This window comes from Muscardinus avellanarius (genome assembly GCF_963383645.1).
Source record: "Muscardinus avellanarius genome assembly, chromosome: 6".
NCBI lineage: Eukaryota > Metazoa > Chordata > Mammalia > Rodentia > Gliridae > Muscardinus > Muscardinus avellanarius.
In genome coordinates, this window is record NC_137791.1 from 3,475,521 (window position 1) to 3,494,234 (window position 18,714).

Below are 18,714 nucleotides of genomic sequence, written 5' to 3' on the forward strand. Positions count from 1 at the left end.
TCCTACACTGTTGTTGCGATTGCAAATTCCTGCAGCAACTGTGGAGATCAGTGTGGAGAGTCTTCAGAAAGCTGAGGATGGATCCACCATATGATCTAGCTCTACCACTCCTGGGTATCTTTCCAAAGGGACTGAAATCAGAATAATATAGTGTGCATGCTTGTCCATGTTTATCGCAGCTTGGCTTTAACAGCTGCAGGGCCAGATCACTTTGGCAGTGATCCTCTTCTTCCTTTCTGTTAAAGGATGATTATTTTTCCCAGCTAGTGTATGATAAGGGAGAATAGACGCATCACCCAAACTTATCTGATGCTATTTGCATAGCATGTCTCTGTTGCTATTTATAGGACAGAAGTCTTTGCTATGGAGACCCCGTCATCATTAATTTGGTATTAATTTGAAATAGCCAAATTAGGAAACCATCTTGGATCTCTATCAACAGATGAATGGAACACAAAACAATGGGATATTCACACAATGGACTTTTACTGAGCAATTAATAAGAATACATTTACATAATTTGTTATAAAATAAATAGGCCTATTTTATAGGAAAGTAGATAAACCTGGAGAACATTAAGTGGGATGAGCCAGACACAGAAAGTGAAGGGGCTATGTTTTCCCTCATATGCTGAATCTGGGGAGTAATTGGGAGATAAGAGGGACTTTGGATATGTAGTGAGCCCAGCAGAGTCAGGGAGGTGGTCTAGGAGAAACAGAGGGAGGAGAGGAAGGCTCAGTGAAGGAATTATTTCCATATGTAAGAATATCAATGCCAATCTTAATGTCCTATATGAGGGAGGAGTTTTCCTTGGCTACACCTTCGAATTATACAACACCCATATAGGTTCTTGAATTTCTGTAACTTGTTTTCATTTAATGGCAAAGAGTAGTCAGCAGGGAACATTTGCAGACTGAACCATGAGTCAGGAGTATATGATTTTCCTCAGGTTTACCTGGTATAACTATGAGCTTTAAATTAAACACTTGGGAAATTCCCTAATGCACATGATATACACTCACAAACGTCAACTTCAATCACTAAGCTATTCATGAGAAGGGAAAAGAGGGGAACTGAGGAAGGGCCAGAGGGGTGATGTGTGCCCGCTATCATCTTGTACCTCAGTAAGATGTATGACTATAATGCACCCGAATAAATAAATACTTAAACTGAAATTTTTTTTTCTTTGTGATACTGGGGATGGAGCTCAGGGACATTCTACCTCTGAGCTGCCCCCCAGCCCTATTTTTATTCTTTATTTTTTGAAACAGGGTCTCACTGAGTTGCAAAGGGCCTCAGTAAGTAGCTGAGGCTGTCCACAAATCCGGATCCTCCTGTCTCGGCCTCCCAAATGCTGTGATGACAAGCGTGTGCCACCACATCCAGCTGAAAAAATTTTAAATCTGCCAATAGTTTTCTTTCAATTCTTCAAAACAACAGCAGCTTACTTATCAAAGAGACTCTGTGTGGCGAATTCAGGTGCTCATGGGCTATAAGAACATGTGCAAATCACAGTGCCCATGTTTTCCATTTGAGCAATTCAGAAAATACTAACAAACAGCAGCATTTGGGTGATACTTTATGAACATCAAGTGAATTAATATACATTAAAAATGCCCAGTACCAGCCAGGCATGGTGGCACAGACTTGTAATCCCAGTAATTAGGAGGCTGAGTCAGAGGATCACAGGTTCATGACCAACCTCAGCAACTCAGGCCCTCCAAAACTTAGTGAGATCCTGTTTCATAATTAAAAATACAATTAGACTTGATGTGTATCTCAGAGGCAGAATGCCCTTGGGTTCAGTTCTTAGTAACATAAAAACAAATAAATAAACAAATAACTAATATAAATAAATAAATTAATTAAATAATGCCCAGCTCTATTTGAACTAATTCAGAGCTTCAATAAGGGGTGACCAGTATTTTTATATTATCATTAGAAATACTACTTTCTTTTCCTAAATTATAAAAAAATTTCGAAAAAAGAAATACAGTATTTTACATACCGTGGTCATTTAAGACACAATTTTTCTATTTACTACAAGGACATGGTAACAGAAAACCATCTTAGAAGAACTTGGAGCCCATCAGAATCCTAATGCCTTTCCCTGGGAAGAAGCGAGGGTGAAGGGTCCACTGTGCCCTGATTTACTTGAGACACATCTTAATGAGATAGCTGTAGGCCTCAGCTCTGCTCTGTACACCGTAATAAATTAAGGGTCAGATTACTAAAAATGAGGCTCTGCAGTACACAGTGCCCTTGTTCCCGCATGAAAGGCACTCCAGGTGCTTTTAAGTTTTATTTATTTACTTATTTATATTTTACAGTTACATCTATTCCAGCTTGGCCTTAACAGCTGCAGGGCCAGATCACTTTGGCAGTGATCCTCTTCTTCCTTTCTGTTAAAGGATTGTTATTTTTCCCAGCTAGTGTATGATAAGGGAGAATAGACGCATCACCCAAACTTATCTGATGCTATTTGCATAGCATGTCTCTGTTGCTATTTATAGGACAGAAGTCTTTGCTATGGAGATCCCATCGTCATTCACTTCAGTGAACCGAGCATTCTTAAAAGCATTCTTCTGAAAATCCTAATGTGCATAAGATTCACAGAGCCCAAAGGAGATCATGGTTCTCAGCCCAGATACTACTGTGGCTACGAGGCTGCTGTGCTTTAGCTGTGCTGCCAGAAAACAAGACAAAACAAGTCATGTCAACATAAATCACCTGTATAAAATCAAGAACAATATATGTTGAGATACTCAGTAGGGTGTGTGTGTGTGTGTAAGAGGGAGAGAGAGAGGGAGGGAGAGAGAAAGTGGGAGAGAGAGGGAGGGAGAGAGAAAGAGGGAGAGCGAGAGGGATGGAGAGCGAGAGGGATAGAGAGAGGGAGGGAGGGAGAGAATGGATGGGTTTCCTTTATAAGAGGGTTAGGAGAGGTAAAATCAAGTTGCCACTTGATACGTTCACACACAATGTGTTAGAAATAAATTTTCATGGTGTCCAAAAATGGCTCAGGCAGGCAATTTTACTTTTGTGAAAAATGGTGTGTTACCACAAGAACTAGGGAGGCAAGCACATGGTAAGTTCACCAAGTTTTATCCCTAACGGAAATTTCTACACCATACTCCTACTGCTGGGAGCACGGCTCTGCGGTCCTACAATGCAGTCTAACCCATCTAGAACAGGTGGGCTGGAACCCAGGGAAGGGGCTGGCATTTGCAATTTTTAGAAAATACTAACAAACAAAGGAACAGAAACTTACAGATGGTTATAAAATGGTGGTTTTACAAAAGGGAGTTGCTCTAAGTTAAGCCAATTCATTTTTAAAATACTTTTATTGGTGCATGATAGTGTCACACCATAATGTGGGTCAGAGCACCAGCAGCACACATGCACGGAGCACTTGGTGGGCTCCCGGCCCCCTCCTTACCCCTCACCTCCCTCATATAGGACATTAAGATTGGCATTGATATTCTTACATATGGAAATAATTCCTTCACTGAGCCTTCCTCTCCTCCCTCTGTTTCTCCTAGACCACCTCCCTGACTCTGCTGGGCTCACTCCATATTCAACGTCCCTCTTATCTCCCAATTACTCCCCAGATTCAGCATATGAGGGAAAACATAGCCCCTTCACTTTCTGTGTCTGGCTCATCCCACTTAATGTTCTCCAGGTTTATCTACTTTCCTATAAAATAGGCCTATTTATTTTATAACAAATTATGTAAATGTATTCTTATTAATTGCTCAGTAAAAGTCCATTGTGTGAATATCCCATTGTTTTGTGTTCCATTCATCTGTTGATAGAGATACTTGGATCTTTATTTTGAAACAGGATCTCACTGAATTGCAAAGTGTCTCACTAAGTAGCTGAGACTATCCATGAACTTCAATCCTCTTTTTTCAGCTTACCAAATGCTAAGATTACAAGCAGTGCACCACTACACCCGCTCTATTGTTTATATTTTTAATGATTTCTAATTGGGCTAGGTAAACTCTCAGGGTAGCTTTGATTTGCATCTCTCTGATTGCTAATGATGTTGAACATTTTTCATATATTTGTTGTCTATTTGTATTTCTTTTGTCAAGTGTGTATTTAATTTTCTTTTTTATTGAATTAGTATATGTGTGTGTGTGTGTGTGTGTGTGTGTGTGTGTGTATAAAAATACATATATTTGTTGGTGAGTTTCTTGACTCCTTTGAATATCTTAGATATTAGTTCCCTATCAGAAGAATAGCTGGCAAAGATCCCCCATTCTGTTGGCTTTCTCTTGAGGTTCTTTATAGTTTTATTTGCTGCACAGAATCTGAGTTTTAATTTTTTGTGGCTTTGGCCTCTTGTTGAGGAAGTTTTTACCCATGCCTATATGTTAGAGTATTGGTCCTATGCCCTCTTTAAGTAACTGCAAGGTATCTGGTCTCATTCTAGATATTTGGTCTATCTTGAATTGACTCTTATGCAGGTAGAGAAAGTGGAATTTATTTCCATTTTTCTGCAAATGTATAACCATTTTAGCCACAACCACTTGTTAAAGAGGCTTTTTTTTTTCAGTGTATGGTTTTGGTCCCTTTATCAAAAATCAATTGGCTGTAAGTGTATAGATTTGTTTCTGAATCTTTTTTTCTACTCTACTGGTCTATGTGTCTGTCTTTGTGCCAATACTATACTGTTGTTCTTATTATGGTTTTGTAGTATAGTTTAAAGCCAGGTATTGTGATGCCTCCTGAATGATTCTTATTTCTGATAACTATTTAGGCTATTCTGGGTTTTTCATTGTTCCAAATAAATTTAAAGACTGATTTTTTCCATAGCTTCAAAGAATGACATTGGAATTTTAATAGTGATTACATGAGATCTGTGAATCACTTTTGGAAGGATGGCCATTTTTGATGATATTTCTTCTATGTATCCAACACCATAGGAGATTTTTCCACCTCCTAAGGTCTTCTTCAGTTTCTTTCTTTAATGTTTTATAATTTTCCTTGTAGAGGTATTTTATCTCCTGAGTTAGATTTATCCCTAAGTATATTATTGTTGTTGAGGTAATTGTGAATGGAAATATTTTCTGGATTTCTTTTTCAGTGGATTTTATGGTTGGCATATAGAAAAGCTTCTGATTTTTTTAGATTGATTTTATATCCAGACACTTAGATGGATTTCTTAATCAGTTTTAAAAGTCTTTTGGTTGAGTTTATTGGGTCTTCTAATAAAATTATAAGGAGCTGAAAGTGTAGCTTGAAGATAGAATGCCTTCGGTTTCAATTTCTGCTGAGAGAGAGAGAGAGAGAGAGAGAGAGAGAGAGAGAGGGGAGAGAAAGAAAAGAAGAGGAGGAAGAGGAGGAGGAGGAGGAAAGGAAGGAAGGATAAAAGTATACATGTCTTAAATCTACTTAAAGTATTGTTTTAAACAAAATGGTTTGCTTGAAACATCTAGTTAAATAAAAAAGTATTGACATTCTAGAAACTTCTTTGTGCTCACCTAAATACATCACCCCTAAAGGAAACTCCATGTGGGTTTGTGTTCCTACCCACTGGTGTCCTCTTTATAAATGGAACCTGGCAGCTTTTATCCTCACCATGTCAGGCTTTTCCCCCTCGATACTGTGTCCGTGAGAGTCAGACGTTTTCTTGTGGGTACCAGTAGTTCACTTTTTGCAGCTGCATAGAATTCCCCTAAATAATTATGAGATCAGCAATTACAGTCATATGGCTCTGTGCCTTCTGCGTTCAGGAATGTTTTGTTTTCTCAGATTTTGTGTATTATGTACATTATTGTACACGTGTTTTAGTATACACGCACATATGCAATTCCTTGGGGTCTTTGTCTAGGTATGAACCTGATAGATAATAAAATGTGTGCGTATTAAGTAAGCTCCAGCACTACTAAACATTTTCCAAGGTGGTTCTTTTAATTTACCATTAACAGTTTAGAAAGAGAGGGCTGTCCACCATTCTCTCCTTCACTTGGTATTATCTGTATCCTTATTTTTTTTGCAATAATCACTTTTTAAATTTTTTTATGTGGAACATATTGAAAATGGCATCTATTTAGACTGTGCTTGGTGCCTTCTCCCCCCACTTCCCCTTCCCTTCCTCCCCACAATGAGTGTCCAGGCTGACCACGCTACATTCATACTTTTATACATATTCGAATGTAGCTCCTCAGCCAATCAACCTTAGTCTTCTTCTCCCCTACCCTTCCTTCCTGGCTTTGCTGAGGTTTCTCCTCCACTATCCGGAGTCCCTCTGGTGTCCCTAATACTCCCTAGTTTGGGCATATTAAAGAAAACAGTCCCTTCTCTTTCTGTGCTTGGCAGATCTCACTTAACATAATGTTCTCCAGGTCTTTCCATCTTCTTGTGAATGACATGATTTTGTTCTTCTTTATAGCTGAGTAGAATTCCATTGTGTGTATTTCCCATAGTTTTACAATTCATTCATCTGTTGATGGAGACCTAGGTTGGTTCCGTATTTTGACTATTATGAATTGTGCTGCTATGAACATGGGTATGCATATGTTGCTGTAGTTCTCTTATTTCAAACCCTTTTGAAAGATATCCTGTCATTTTTCTTAAGTTTTATATTTTCAATGTATTTTACAAGGGTTTGACTTTCTAATGTAGACACTAATTTGAAAAGCCCATTTTTGTTTTTTATAGCCAATAAACAAACTGCCCCATACCCAGAAAGAAAGGAATGATGTAAAAGTCTCTTCTGACTCAAGCAGAATGTAGTTTGAGGAGCAAAACAGATTCTTCTTTGAATTTGTAATTTTTTCCTATTCCCCTAAAAAAAGAAATAGAAGAAAATGTAGAAACCTGCATGTGGTTCATTAATCCTCTCGGTCTTTTTAAATAACTCTTTTGGTGAGTGTGTAGAGATATTTGGGTGGTCTTAATTTATGTTTCCAAGGACAGGTAAAGTAGAACTACTTTCATACATCACAAAGCGATTTTTCAAGATTTTTGCTTCCTTATTCGTTTTATTGTCTGTTTTTCCATGTTTGAGTTGTAGGAAAGTTCTTACATTTCAGACTCTCTTGCATTAGTCAGTGTGTGTTGCCAACAGTGCACACGTGTGTGGTGAGGCTTTTACTCTTAGCAAGTCTTTGTGGAAAGTGTGACTTTTATTGAAAGTTCTTAATTTCAGTGCGGGTCATTTTATCAATATTTTCTTTTAAACTTAGCTTCTTTATATCCTGCTGAAGAAATATTTATCTACTCCATGGATCTGTTCTTCTCTGATATTTTCTAGTAGTTTGATCTCTTTTAGCTGGGCACATTTTGGTATAAATTATTTTAGAAATGAGTTTTGTTTATGAAATAAAACATTGTTTATGAAATGAAAAAAGGAAATGAAAATTTACTTTTGCTCTGTGAATACATATTTGACTCTGGTTGCAAGTGATGTACAGCCTATTATTAGAGATGAGTTTGGACACTGATAAACAGTTATCTATAGTCTATTACTGGAGATTCACTTTGTATTCTTTCATAAAAATATAGCATACAAGACATACTACTTTGTTTCTGGTTTCTACACTTAATTTTGAAATCCATCTCTCTTAGCCATAGTCAGTAGTCCAATCATTCTTGTTATTGCTGGGTAAGATCCCATTAGCTTAATATTTCACAGTTTGTTTAGTTATTTGACTGTTAACGGTCTTTGGTTACTAAGAAGAAAACTGTGGTGAACACTTTTGTGGTATCCTTGTTTGTGGATACCTGTTCTTATTTTTCTTGGGTCCACACTTGGGAGTGGGTTTGCTGGATCGCACAGAAATGTGTGTTTAGCTTTACAGGAGAGCAGGTGTAGAGCTGTTTACGAAGTGATAGCTCTCTCTTATACACGCCTGACACCAACACGCCGGAGTCTCACTTATCCACATGTTCAGCAACACCTGATATTTTCCAAGTCCAATTTATCCCATTTTCTCTTGTATGATTAGTGACTTTGTGTTAACACAGGCAAGCTTTTGTTTTGCCAAGTTCAAGAATGTTTTTAAAGGTTTCTCTTTCCTTTTTACGTCTATGATTCATTTGGAGTTAATAATTGAATTTGGTTTAAGAAAAGGATTGAGATTGAAAATTTGTCATTTACTCTTGTACCCGTCTGTAAAAATGATCATAGGCATATGAATCCATTTCTGGGCTGTTAATTCTATTAAATTTATCTGCATATCTATGTTAGTTCCAATCGAACATCTTCTTGAATCCTGGCAACTTATAATAAATCTTGATATCGGTTAGTCTAGGTTCTTCAGATTCATTGTTTTTAAACTGCTTGTGCTGTTCTAGGTTCTTTGCATTTTTGTATACATCTTAGAGTTGGCTTGACGATGCACATGCGGAATTCAGGTTAAATAGTGTTTGAGCTGCACTTAAATGTACAGAGTACATTGAGAAAAATCTATATATTAAAATTACTATGCTTTCTATTCTATGAACATGGTTTATTTTGCTGTTACTTAGGTCTCTCTCTGTATTTTTTTTTGCCTCAAACCTGAGATAAAGTATCCAGTAGAACTCTAAGTTATAAAAATGTTTTTTTTTGTTTTGTTTTGTTTTGTCAGGTAACGTATATGGCCTCAGGTCCAGGTACCCCAGGCCACCACGGGGAGGGCAGGACCTCATGGACAGCTTTCAACTCACCCAGTGATGAGGGGGACACACATTTTATCAGTAAGAGTGCTGAGGATGTTAAATTGTGATAGTTGTGTATGCAGTTCTTATACATCACACACAGGATAAGGAGGATGGCGTTTGTTAGAATAGAAAGGAGTCCTTCATTCTCAAAACACACACTTACTTTGTAAGATCATTTCAGGAAACTTTAATGTGCAAACTCACCAGTTATCACTGGATGTATACTACGATGATCTATAGAGAACCATATGTGGCAAGCTTAATCATTATTAAAGATGGTACTGTGGTACTGTTTAGGAAAGAAAGCACAATACCACACACACACATGCGCGCGCGCACACACACACACACACACACACACACACACACACACACACACGATACTACCAAAAAGACAGCACCTAAAGTTGGACAGAACAAAATCAGAAAATTTATATCTGTCCTCTTTGATAAAGCTAGAAAAACTTCAGCATCTGAAGGACTGTACTTAGAAAACATAGTGCATATCAACTTTGGTATCAGTTAAGTTTCTCTTAGGAGGTTCTAAAAATCAGAGTTAAAAAGGCATAAATCTTGAGTTCATTTCTCATTGAATACTGTCTTTTCTAAATCTGTGCAGAAATGGAATATTAATATCATAACTAAACACAAAAAATTAAAAGGTCTCACGTGTGTTTCTCTAGAGAAACCCTTATAACCCTTATATTTGTTTATATAACCCTTATAATCTAGTTGGTCACTAGTAAGTAAAATAAGTAAAACTATTAGAGATGTTTTAATACAGTCTGTTTCCTTTTACAGTAGCTTGAAGCAGAGTATGCTAATATATACTGAAGTTTGCGGCTTGGGTATTTCTGTTTATTAAGAGACTGACGTACCATAACAGCTCCATATTCCTAATGAAATATGTAGGTAAATATAAGTAAAGGGTGAATCAAGTGAGTAGACGATGATCTCCAAGGACAGGTTGAGACCCAAGGAAAGGAGGTAAAGACATGTTTGTAGGAACATCGTCTATGGAGACATCTCCAAAGCCTCTCCCTGATCTAACACGTGCTGTCGTGTATTAACTATGATGTTGCTCAAGAATTATAAGGGCCTTGACAATGTTCTTGTAGTTCAGCCATTGTACCGTCGTGGCCAGTTTCCGGCCAGAGGAGAGCTGGCTTTCCTGTGAGTGCTCCCACTTTACACCTACTTTACAACTTTCATGACAAATTTCTACCTGTATCGCTGGACACTGGAGTAGAAAGGGTATGAATCTGCTATCACCATCACGCTACAGTGCTAAACATCACAATACCGGGCCATCTTAAAAAGATGAAGTCCCTGATAGTCAAGATGATTGTTAAGGTGCTTTCTTGGTATGAAAGGGAAGGGAAACGGTAGTGTATGCCAGAAGGATTATTTAGTGAGCACATAGCTCATATTCTACTTAAAAATTTTAAATTTAGACTTTTATATTTTTTTTCTAATTGAAGTTATAACTTAAAAGATGAACACTTTGGGGGAGGCTTGATATTAGTTTTTAATGATTTTATCCGTTTTAAAACTTTATTTGGAAATCTTAATTTTTTTATTGGTGCATTATATCCATACATCATATTGGGGTAAAAAACTTGTGTGTACAGACATGTACACATCACTGATTTAACCCCCACCCAATTCCCACCCCATTCCCTCCCCGTCCCTCCCTCCCTTGCTCAGCTTAGTGGTTGACTTCGATATGTTTAAGTACATTGTGTGTTTTAGAGATTTTCCTCTTCCCCCTCCTTTCTCCTCCTTTAGGTTGCCTTGTTTGCTTCTCTATAGGATTTCCTTTTTCATCTAGAGTTCCTCCTATGACCCAATTCTCCCTAACTCTCACATATTAGGGAAAGCATCTGATTTCTTATTTTTTGTGACTGACTAATCTCACTTAGGAAATCTTAATTTTTAATACAAAAGTCTTTTTAAGTGCTGAGTTTGACTTGACACATGGCTAAATCTCAGTAGGATCTTGGGTGTTAGATTATGTTGGTTGAATTTCTCATGCAATGCATACATTTCATGGGTTGTAATGCCACAAGCTTTCAAGCTCTGTCACTCCAATAACAGATCCTGTTCTGTACTTATTATGAGCACCTTGACAAGACCAGGAGAGGTAATATTGCAAAATAGGCTGTTTTCTGCAATGTGGGCTCCTGAATTGGCAGCTATTGTTACAGGTACGTGTCCAAAGCAATTATCTTTTCTGTTTGGCTTCTTTTTTTTAAAGTGAGGATCTACTTGTTCATGTGACAAATAAATGCTGTAGCAACTTAAACTTGTCAAGTAATAAGCATCTGGCAAGTATTAGCTAACCATGACCACTATTAAGAACATCACCTGCAACGTCTTCATTTCCTTTCTATACTAATCTTCCTAACATAAGGAATGGCATTTAGAATTTATTGGCAGGAAAAATTCTTTCTCTCCCCAAAGAAATAGTTATGCTTTTCTTCCCTTGGTAAAAAAAAAAAAAAGCAAAATAAGTTATATTTCTGATCTTTTTACACTGGCTGCTTAAAAAGTTTTAAAAATCAAACTTAAAGGCCAATTTAAGATTAAATTTGATTGATTGATTGCTGGTACTGGGGAATTGAACTCAGTGGCTTTTCACCTATGAACTACAACTCTAGTTCTATATTAATTTTTAGTGTAAAACAAGGTCTCACTAAATTGCTGAGACTGTCCTTGAACCTGCAATCCTCCTGTTTCAGCTTTCTAAATGTGGGGTTACAGGCATGTGCCATCATGCCTGGCTTAAAATTCTACTTCTAGAAAGTGTAGTTACCTTTATTATTGGAATATTTACAGTTTTCCCTTCCTTGGCCTTACTTTTCCTTCTTTGGTATATTAATGATACATAACTTTAATAGTGGCAGGTGTCTAATGCTTTAATTTAGAGAGGTAAAAGGTTATATTACTAGATTTATAAAACAGTGCGCTAAGGTTTTGAGCTTGATATCTGAATATAGTTTCATAACTGTTTGCTTTTAAATTATAGCAAATGTTAATGAAAAATTTCTATTTATTGAAAACCACCCAGAAATACCCATAATACCACTAAGATTTAACATAGTATTGAAAGTACTAATCAGAGATTTTATAAAGTTTAAAAAAAGTAAAAGTACTAAGATGAGAAGAAAATGATAAAACTATATTTGTAGATTATTTGAGCATATACTGATAACATTAACAAGTATGATAAACTATTAAAATGAACAAAAATCTTTGCAAAAGTAGTAGCTTTTGTTCACTCTAATGCTTTTAATTAGAAAATAAAAATTATTCACCAATAACAACAACTATAAAAAATAACCTTACCCACTGCACACATTTTCTATGAAGAAAGTTAAAGAACATTAGTAAAAATAAAGGAATATAATCTGCTTATATTAGAGATCAGTGGGGTCTCTGAGACTTCAATGGATGCCATGGCCCTGTTCCTAAGCTCAACACCCAGAGCAGGACCCAGACGCCACCAGGAGAAGCAGCCGAGGAACTGAGGCCAAATGTGTGGTGTGGGAAGACAGGTTATCGCTCAGGCCCTGCCAGGAGCAAGCAGCCCTTGAACACCAAGTCCCTGGGCTGAGAACACAGGAGATCAGTCTCCCAGAGGAAGGGCTGCCCCTGGAATAAAAACCACATCCTAGAGTAAAAGCTGTTTCTTAGGAGTAAGGACAACACCGAAATAGACTTGTCTATCGAAGATTAAATGATCAAAGCTTGGAAGAAAGATGTGTGTTATTCCACTTGAAACTGACTCTGAAACCGTACTCCAGATGCTATTTGGGCCTTGAATAACTCTAGCAAACCTAATAGCTTTCTAGCACAATCCGTCACAATAATGTGCTTGAGTATCTTCAATGTGATTCTAGCGCCAGACCACAAAGAGATTCTGTGTTATTATTATATTTTATTATTGACATTGGTCCCAATAGTAAACCACATAGCACTGCCATATGAGTTCAATGGATGCAGGTGAGGTAACAGGAAGTTTTCCTTTCAATTCGTAGGACTTATTTGATGCTTTTAGATCCGGGTCCTCTTGAAACCTTTTACAGCTGTAAAAAGAAGGCTGGTATTCTAAATTCATACACACATATTCACTGTGTACTTCTCTGACTGATAAATGTTGTAACTTCTTATGTACAAGAGCTAAAGTCAGAATAAACCACTGACTGCTACACTAGGACGGTAAAATTCTAACAGGTAAGAGTACATTTTTTATTGGGTTAATTCATATACGGGTAGAGTTTGAATAGTGTCTACTATATGCAATGATTTTATCTGAAATTAATCTACGGAAAGAAGCTACCGATATGTCCAAAGAAAAAGTAGAGAAATTTTTTTTTTATTTGCTGCTAATAATTATTTTTTTAAATGTACTATGATGACATATTTAATAACTTTTAGAACTATAGCAGTTGTATAAGTGAAGTAGGAGTGTTTATCTTTTTGGAAACCATTTAAAAATTTTTACATAGTAATTTAGGACATAGAATTCTCATTTTTTGTCCTTATTATGTGCCAAAATATTAGCCTAAAACCCCACACTGTTTGGGAGGTTGAGACGGGAGGATCACAGGTTCCAGACCGGCCTTAAGAAATTAACCAGACTCTCAATACCCTAGCAAGATACTATTTCAAAACAAAAACTACAAAAAGGGCTGGAGGTACAGCTCAGAAGTAGAATGGCCCTGAGCTCAACCCACAGTACCATCAGAAATAAGTAAGCAAATAAATAAATAACTCACATTTTTAATTGCTCACTATTAAGGCTTGTGTATTAACTGAACCTTCAGAAAAAAAAATATCTAACCGGCTGAATTGTTCTCATAATTATAGATTAAAATTAAAGTATTTCTGAGAAAAGAAAGGTGGCACATATTGTTATTATATAAAGCATATAATAATAAAAAGATGTATTGAGACTCTAAAGACCTATAATAATACACTGAGAACTTAGATAAATTAAAAGGAACATGCTGTTTTTTATATCTCAGAAATTTCAATACCGTTATATTACCCTTGTACATATTAAGTGGAAACAATTTTCTCTTCCTAAAAACAGGCAATCAGTGAAAAGTTCTAATTTCTCTATTCTACTTTGCGGTTGCAATTCAGCACAATAACCCGCTTGTTTGGAGTAAAATTCTTTTAGATAAACTAGAAGTAATGTATTATCTAAGAGCTTTAAAAATTCTCATTTAGCTTTCTCTTAATGGCCAATTAGCTTATACATTTCTCTTTCTTCTTCTCAAAAAGAAAATCCATTTATACTAAGAAAAATGTTTCAGAACATGAGATACAAATACACATCTGACTATTTTCTTTGTTGTATAACACATTGACTTCACAGAGATATAAACTATTCTGAGTTTATGGGCTTTTGGAAATAATGACCTCCATTAGAGTTGATAATGCATTCCAGGCGGTATCATAAAGAAATGTGTCAGTTGAGTAATTCCACCCTCAAAACGATCACCTTCCGTGAGTAATAAATTGCCTGCATGTATTCATAAAAACTCTGTGGAATATATTCAAATTCATAGGCACGTATCTTTACTTTGAACATTTATAAGAAATGGATAGTTTGCTATAGTATGACCATATTTCAGTAACCACATAAAAAGTGTCTCTGCATTGAAAGGTGTTTGTGTGGAATTATGAACACAGTTATTATAACTTACCAGACTCCTATCAACTCAGCAGGAAGTCATCACTCAAATGTTTATAAACCCAGCTACTTTAATTCTCTCATTAGCTGCACTTTTTTCTTATATAATAATGAGTATCATACTTTCATTGTTTTCACTGGGACAAGTTCTTATTTATACTAAGATAGAAGATGAGACATTTATACAAAATATACTAATTACACCAATATTTTAATTTATTTTTATTAGTGCACTCTAGTCTCACGTTATAATGTGGATCGTGTGGACAAGGACATACATTCACCCAGTACTTAGTACCCTTCCCCCCCCCTCCCGGCTTCCTTATTTCCCTCCCTCCAGGTACTGAGTGTCCAGGTTAATAATGTTATATTCACCTGTATACACATAGTTACATGTAGCTTTTGCATTAATGAACCTCAGCCTTGCTCCTCCCTACCTTTCCTTTCTGGCTTGGGTATCTTTCCAAAGGGGTTGAAATCAGAGAACTAGAGTAAAATATGCATACCCATGTTCATAGCAGCACAATTAACAATAGCCAAAATAGGGAACCAACCTAGGTGTCCATCAACAAATAAATGGATCACAAAATTATAGGAAATACACACAATGGAACTCTACTCAGCAAGAAAGAACAAAATTACATCATCCCCCAATAATATTAATTGAAGAATTATGGTCTATTCTTAAAATTTTTATGAGCATAAATAAACCTGTTACCTGTGCATTAAAGACATAAAGACTTATAAAAGAGTGCTATTTTGCAATATTATTATCAGTGTAAGCATAAGTACAATTGCTACCCATTTAAAATATTATATACTGACACAAAATATATCTTTTGTGTAATTGTTTATGGAATTTAGAAGGATATGCAAGAGAGAAACACCAAGATGTATCCTCTAAATGAATTCTGACATTCAAACATCATTAAGACATGCTTTCCATTACAGACTCTCAACTTTCAAACCTTTTATACCATGGGCATCATTACTTTCTGTCTTGCAACATGTATTTGTACATAAACAGATATTTACACAGGTACATGTTGTGCATAGATGTATGTACATAAATTTGTAGGACAAATTGTGTATTATATATGTCAAATTTCACCTTCCAGAAGGCCAGATCTTTATACGCAGGGTCTTTATAGTTTGATCAGAGTATCTCTTTCCTCTACTAACACAGTGATTTTTCACAAAGCAAACTTTAGCCTGTTTTAAAATAAATGAGTAAGTCATTATTTTATCTTACAAGTTTGTGACTTAAGAAATCATATAGCCGGGCATGGTGGCGCACGCTTGTAATCCCCGCGCTTGGGAGGCAGAGACAGGAGGATCGCGCAGGTTCGAAGTCAGCCGCGTGCGCTGGCTTAAGAGACCCTGTTTCCAAATAAAAATGTAAAAATAGGTCTGGGAGTTTAGCCCGGAGATAGAAGGGCTTCCAGAAACCCCAGTACCACCAAAAAAAAAAAAAAATCATATAAATGATAAATTGTGACTAACATTTTTCTTTGTACCAAGTAGATTGTACCATTGGCACATTTCTATGTACCAAGGCCAATTGTTCTAATATTATTTAATTTGTAAAAACCCATAAGAATGAAAATGCTAATGATTTATATTTAATATCAACTTGTAATGATGTTCTAATGCCTAATTCACTCTTATTTTCATTGAGATAACTTAGAAAAATTTTGAAAAACATTGAAGGGACTATGATATGAATTTTAAAAATAAAACATTTACTATTAAAATAGATAATAGAAGATAATTAGTATCATATTTGGAAAGTTTTAATTTTATAAAGGTAACTGAGCCTTATCAAGTAGAAATAAAATTGTTTTCAACACTTGTATCACTTAAAATTGATCAAGTACATAGTATCCTGGGTTTGTGCTCTGGGGCCCGTTCAGCATCACTCTAAGATAGATGGAGTGCTTGTTGCCCAAACAGAAGCAAATACAGAGCTTCCAATATCATTCCATTCTCCCAAACATCAAAAAGGTGTTTGTGACTTAAGATGTTTTAACATACTGAGGTATTTGTAACAGTCACTTTTTGAAAATATGCTTATTTTAGGAGGATGTGTGGTGGCACACGCTTGTAACCCCAGTACTTGGGAGGCTGAGACAGGAGGATCACAGGGTTAAGGACAGCCTCAGCAACTCAGCAAGACTGGTTTTAAATAAGTAAAAAATAGGTGTGGCGTGTAGCATGGAGATGAAAGTTCTTTAGAAATTCACTTTAATTTTAACTTTATTCTATTTTTATCTAAGTAAAAATGAATCCACCCAAGGTATAGTAATACTTTGCAAAACATCATTTTTTTCTAGAGAATGCTTTAATGAACACATCCTTCTCTTGATTTTGAGACATAAATTATCTAAATTTATGATCCAATGAAAATCAATATCTCATTAGATGTCAAGAGACAAATTAATGTCTTTCTTAAATACTTTATTTTGGTGCAGATTGAAATACCAAAGCAAAAAACCTGGGGATAAACTAAACACACACACACACACACACACACACACACACACACGCACACACACACACGAAAATACGAAAATGGTATCAAGGCTTGATAGAGTCATTGAATGAAAAAAAGAATGTCTCTATACTCATCAGGAATTCAGTGATATTCTTAGCAAAGAGATTGCTTCTTTTCCTTTAAAAATAAAACTGGGAATAAAAATATCTGCCACGTGGCCCTCATACAAGGTGGCTTTTCTGGGGATATGATATAATGGCCTCTGTCTTCTTTTAGAAGCTGTGGCTTTTATTTTACATGTGATTATTTCCCTGTGTGGTCATAAATTAAGGATAGCTCCTATTCAGTTCAATCACACTCTATGGCAGCATGCCACTAGGGAAAGTTCAGCCCTCAAAAAGGTGATTACATTGAGATGACCCTCTGAACACAGCGTATGTTCATTCCTAGGTCCGAGACCGAAGAACCGAGCCACAAAAACAAACATGCATCTCGTTAAAGAAAATAAAGGCCAAGTTAGTGAGCTATGACTCTTAGGAAGGAAAGCTGAGTGCTTTTTAGTGAAAATGCATTTTGTGCTGTGAGCAACAATGATAATTTATCATCCCCTAGCTAATGATTTGGAAAACAAATGATAGAATCTGTCTCAGCAATAATTACCATCTAAAAAATGTTCTTGACTTAAGACCCATTTTTTTTTTTTTTTTAGCATTTATGTTATAAAAGCCTTGTAGGAGGTAATGGAAATGACCGTAAACAATAGGCATAATGGTCTCAAAGCAAAGAGATTTTCTTTGCACCTATTATATAAATGAGAAAAATATATATGATTCTTTGCCTGTAGTGATACTAAGATACAAACCAAATTAAGGTTGGTTATATCACAACTGAAAGCCACTGCAGACTTGGTTTATAAAATTATGCTTGCCGGGCGTGGTGGCGCACGCTTATAATCCCCGCGCTTGGGAGGTGGAGACAGGAGGATCGTGCAGGTTCCAAGCCGGCCGTGCTGGCTTAAGAGACCCTGTTTCCAAATTAAAAAAATAAGTAAAATTTATGCTTAGTTGAACTTATTTGTATTGAAATACAGAATGTTTATGCAGAAGCCAGGCGTGGTGGTACACGCTTGTAATCCCAGCATTTGGGAGGCTGAGACAGGAGAATCACGGTTAGTGGACAGCCTCAGCTACTTAGTGAGGCCCTTTGCGACTCAGTGAGACCCTGTTTCAAAATAAAGAATAAAAAAAGGCCCGATGTGTAGTTTATTCAGACATTACTACCTACCCTTAGTCTTTTAATTCAAAGTTTATGTTTGAAGTTTTATTCAAAATCACCTAAATTATACTGTATTCCAGTTCATACCAATTAAAGCTTATCTCACATCAAGTTAAGTAATTAGCCAGTGGTTTAATGGATGTTTTTGGTGGAAATGGAGCAATGTATAGAAAGACAAGGATAGAAATTATACTTACTAAATTAAAATGTCTATTTTAATGTGTTGTGCCTCTACATATAAATGTAAAATACATAGAGACTGTTTCCTATGAGTTTAGTAAAAACATTAAAAGTTGAATCATTTAGAAATAGCTCAATTTCAAGAAAGACCATCTACATGGGCGGAAAAGAGGGCACGCGACAAAATCACAATGAATATATAAGTATAGAGGGAACAGATAAGATGCTAAGAAGAAGGGAAAGGAGCTTCGTCTCTTTCCTCTGAGAGGTAGTGAATCTTTCTGCGTGTGAACCAGCATTTTCCAAGGAACACAGACAGTAAGTCACCCGAGGACAAAGAAAATTTAGGAAGCTACTCATCCACCAGGGAAAGCGAGACCCACCATGAGCGCCAGGAGGTCCACAGAGA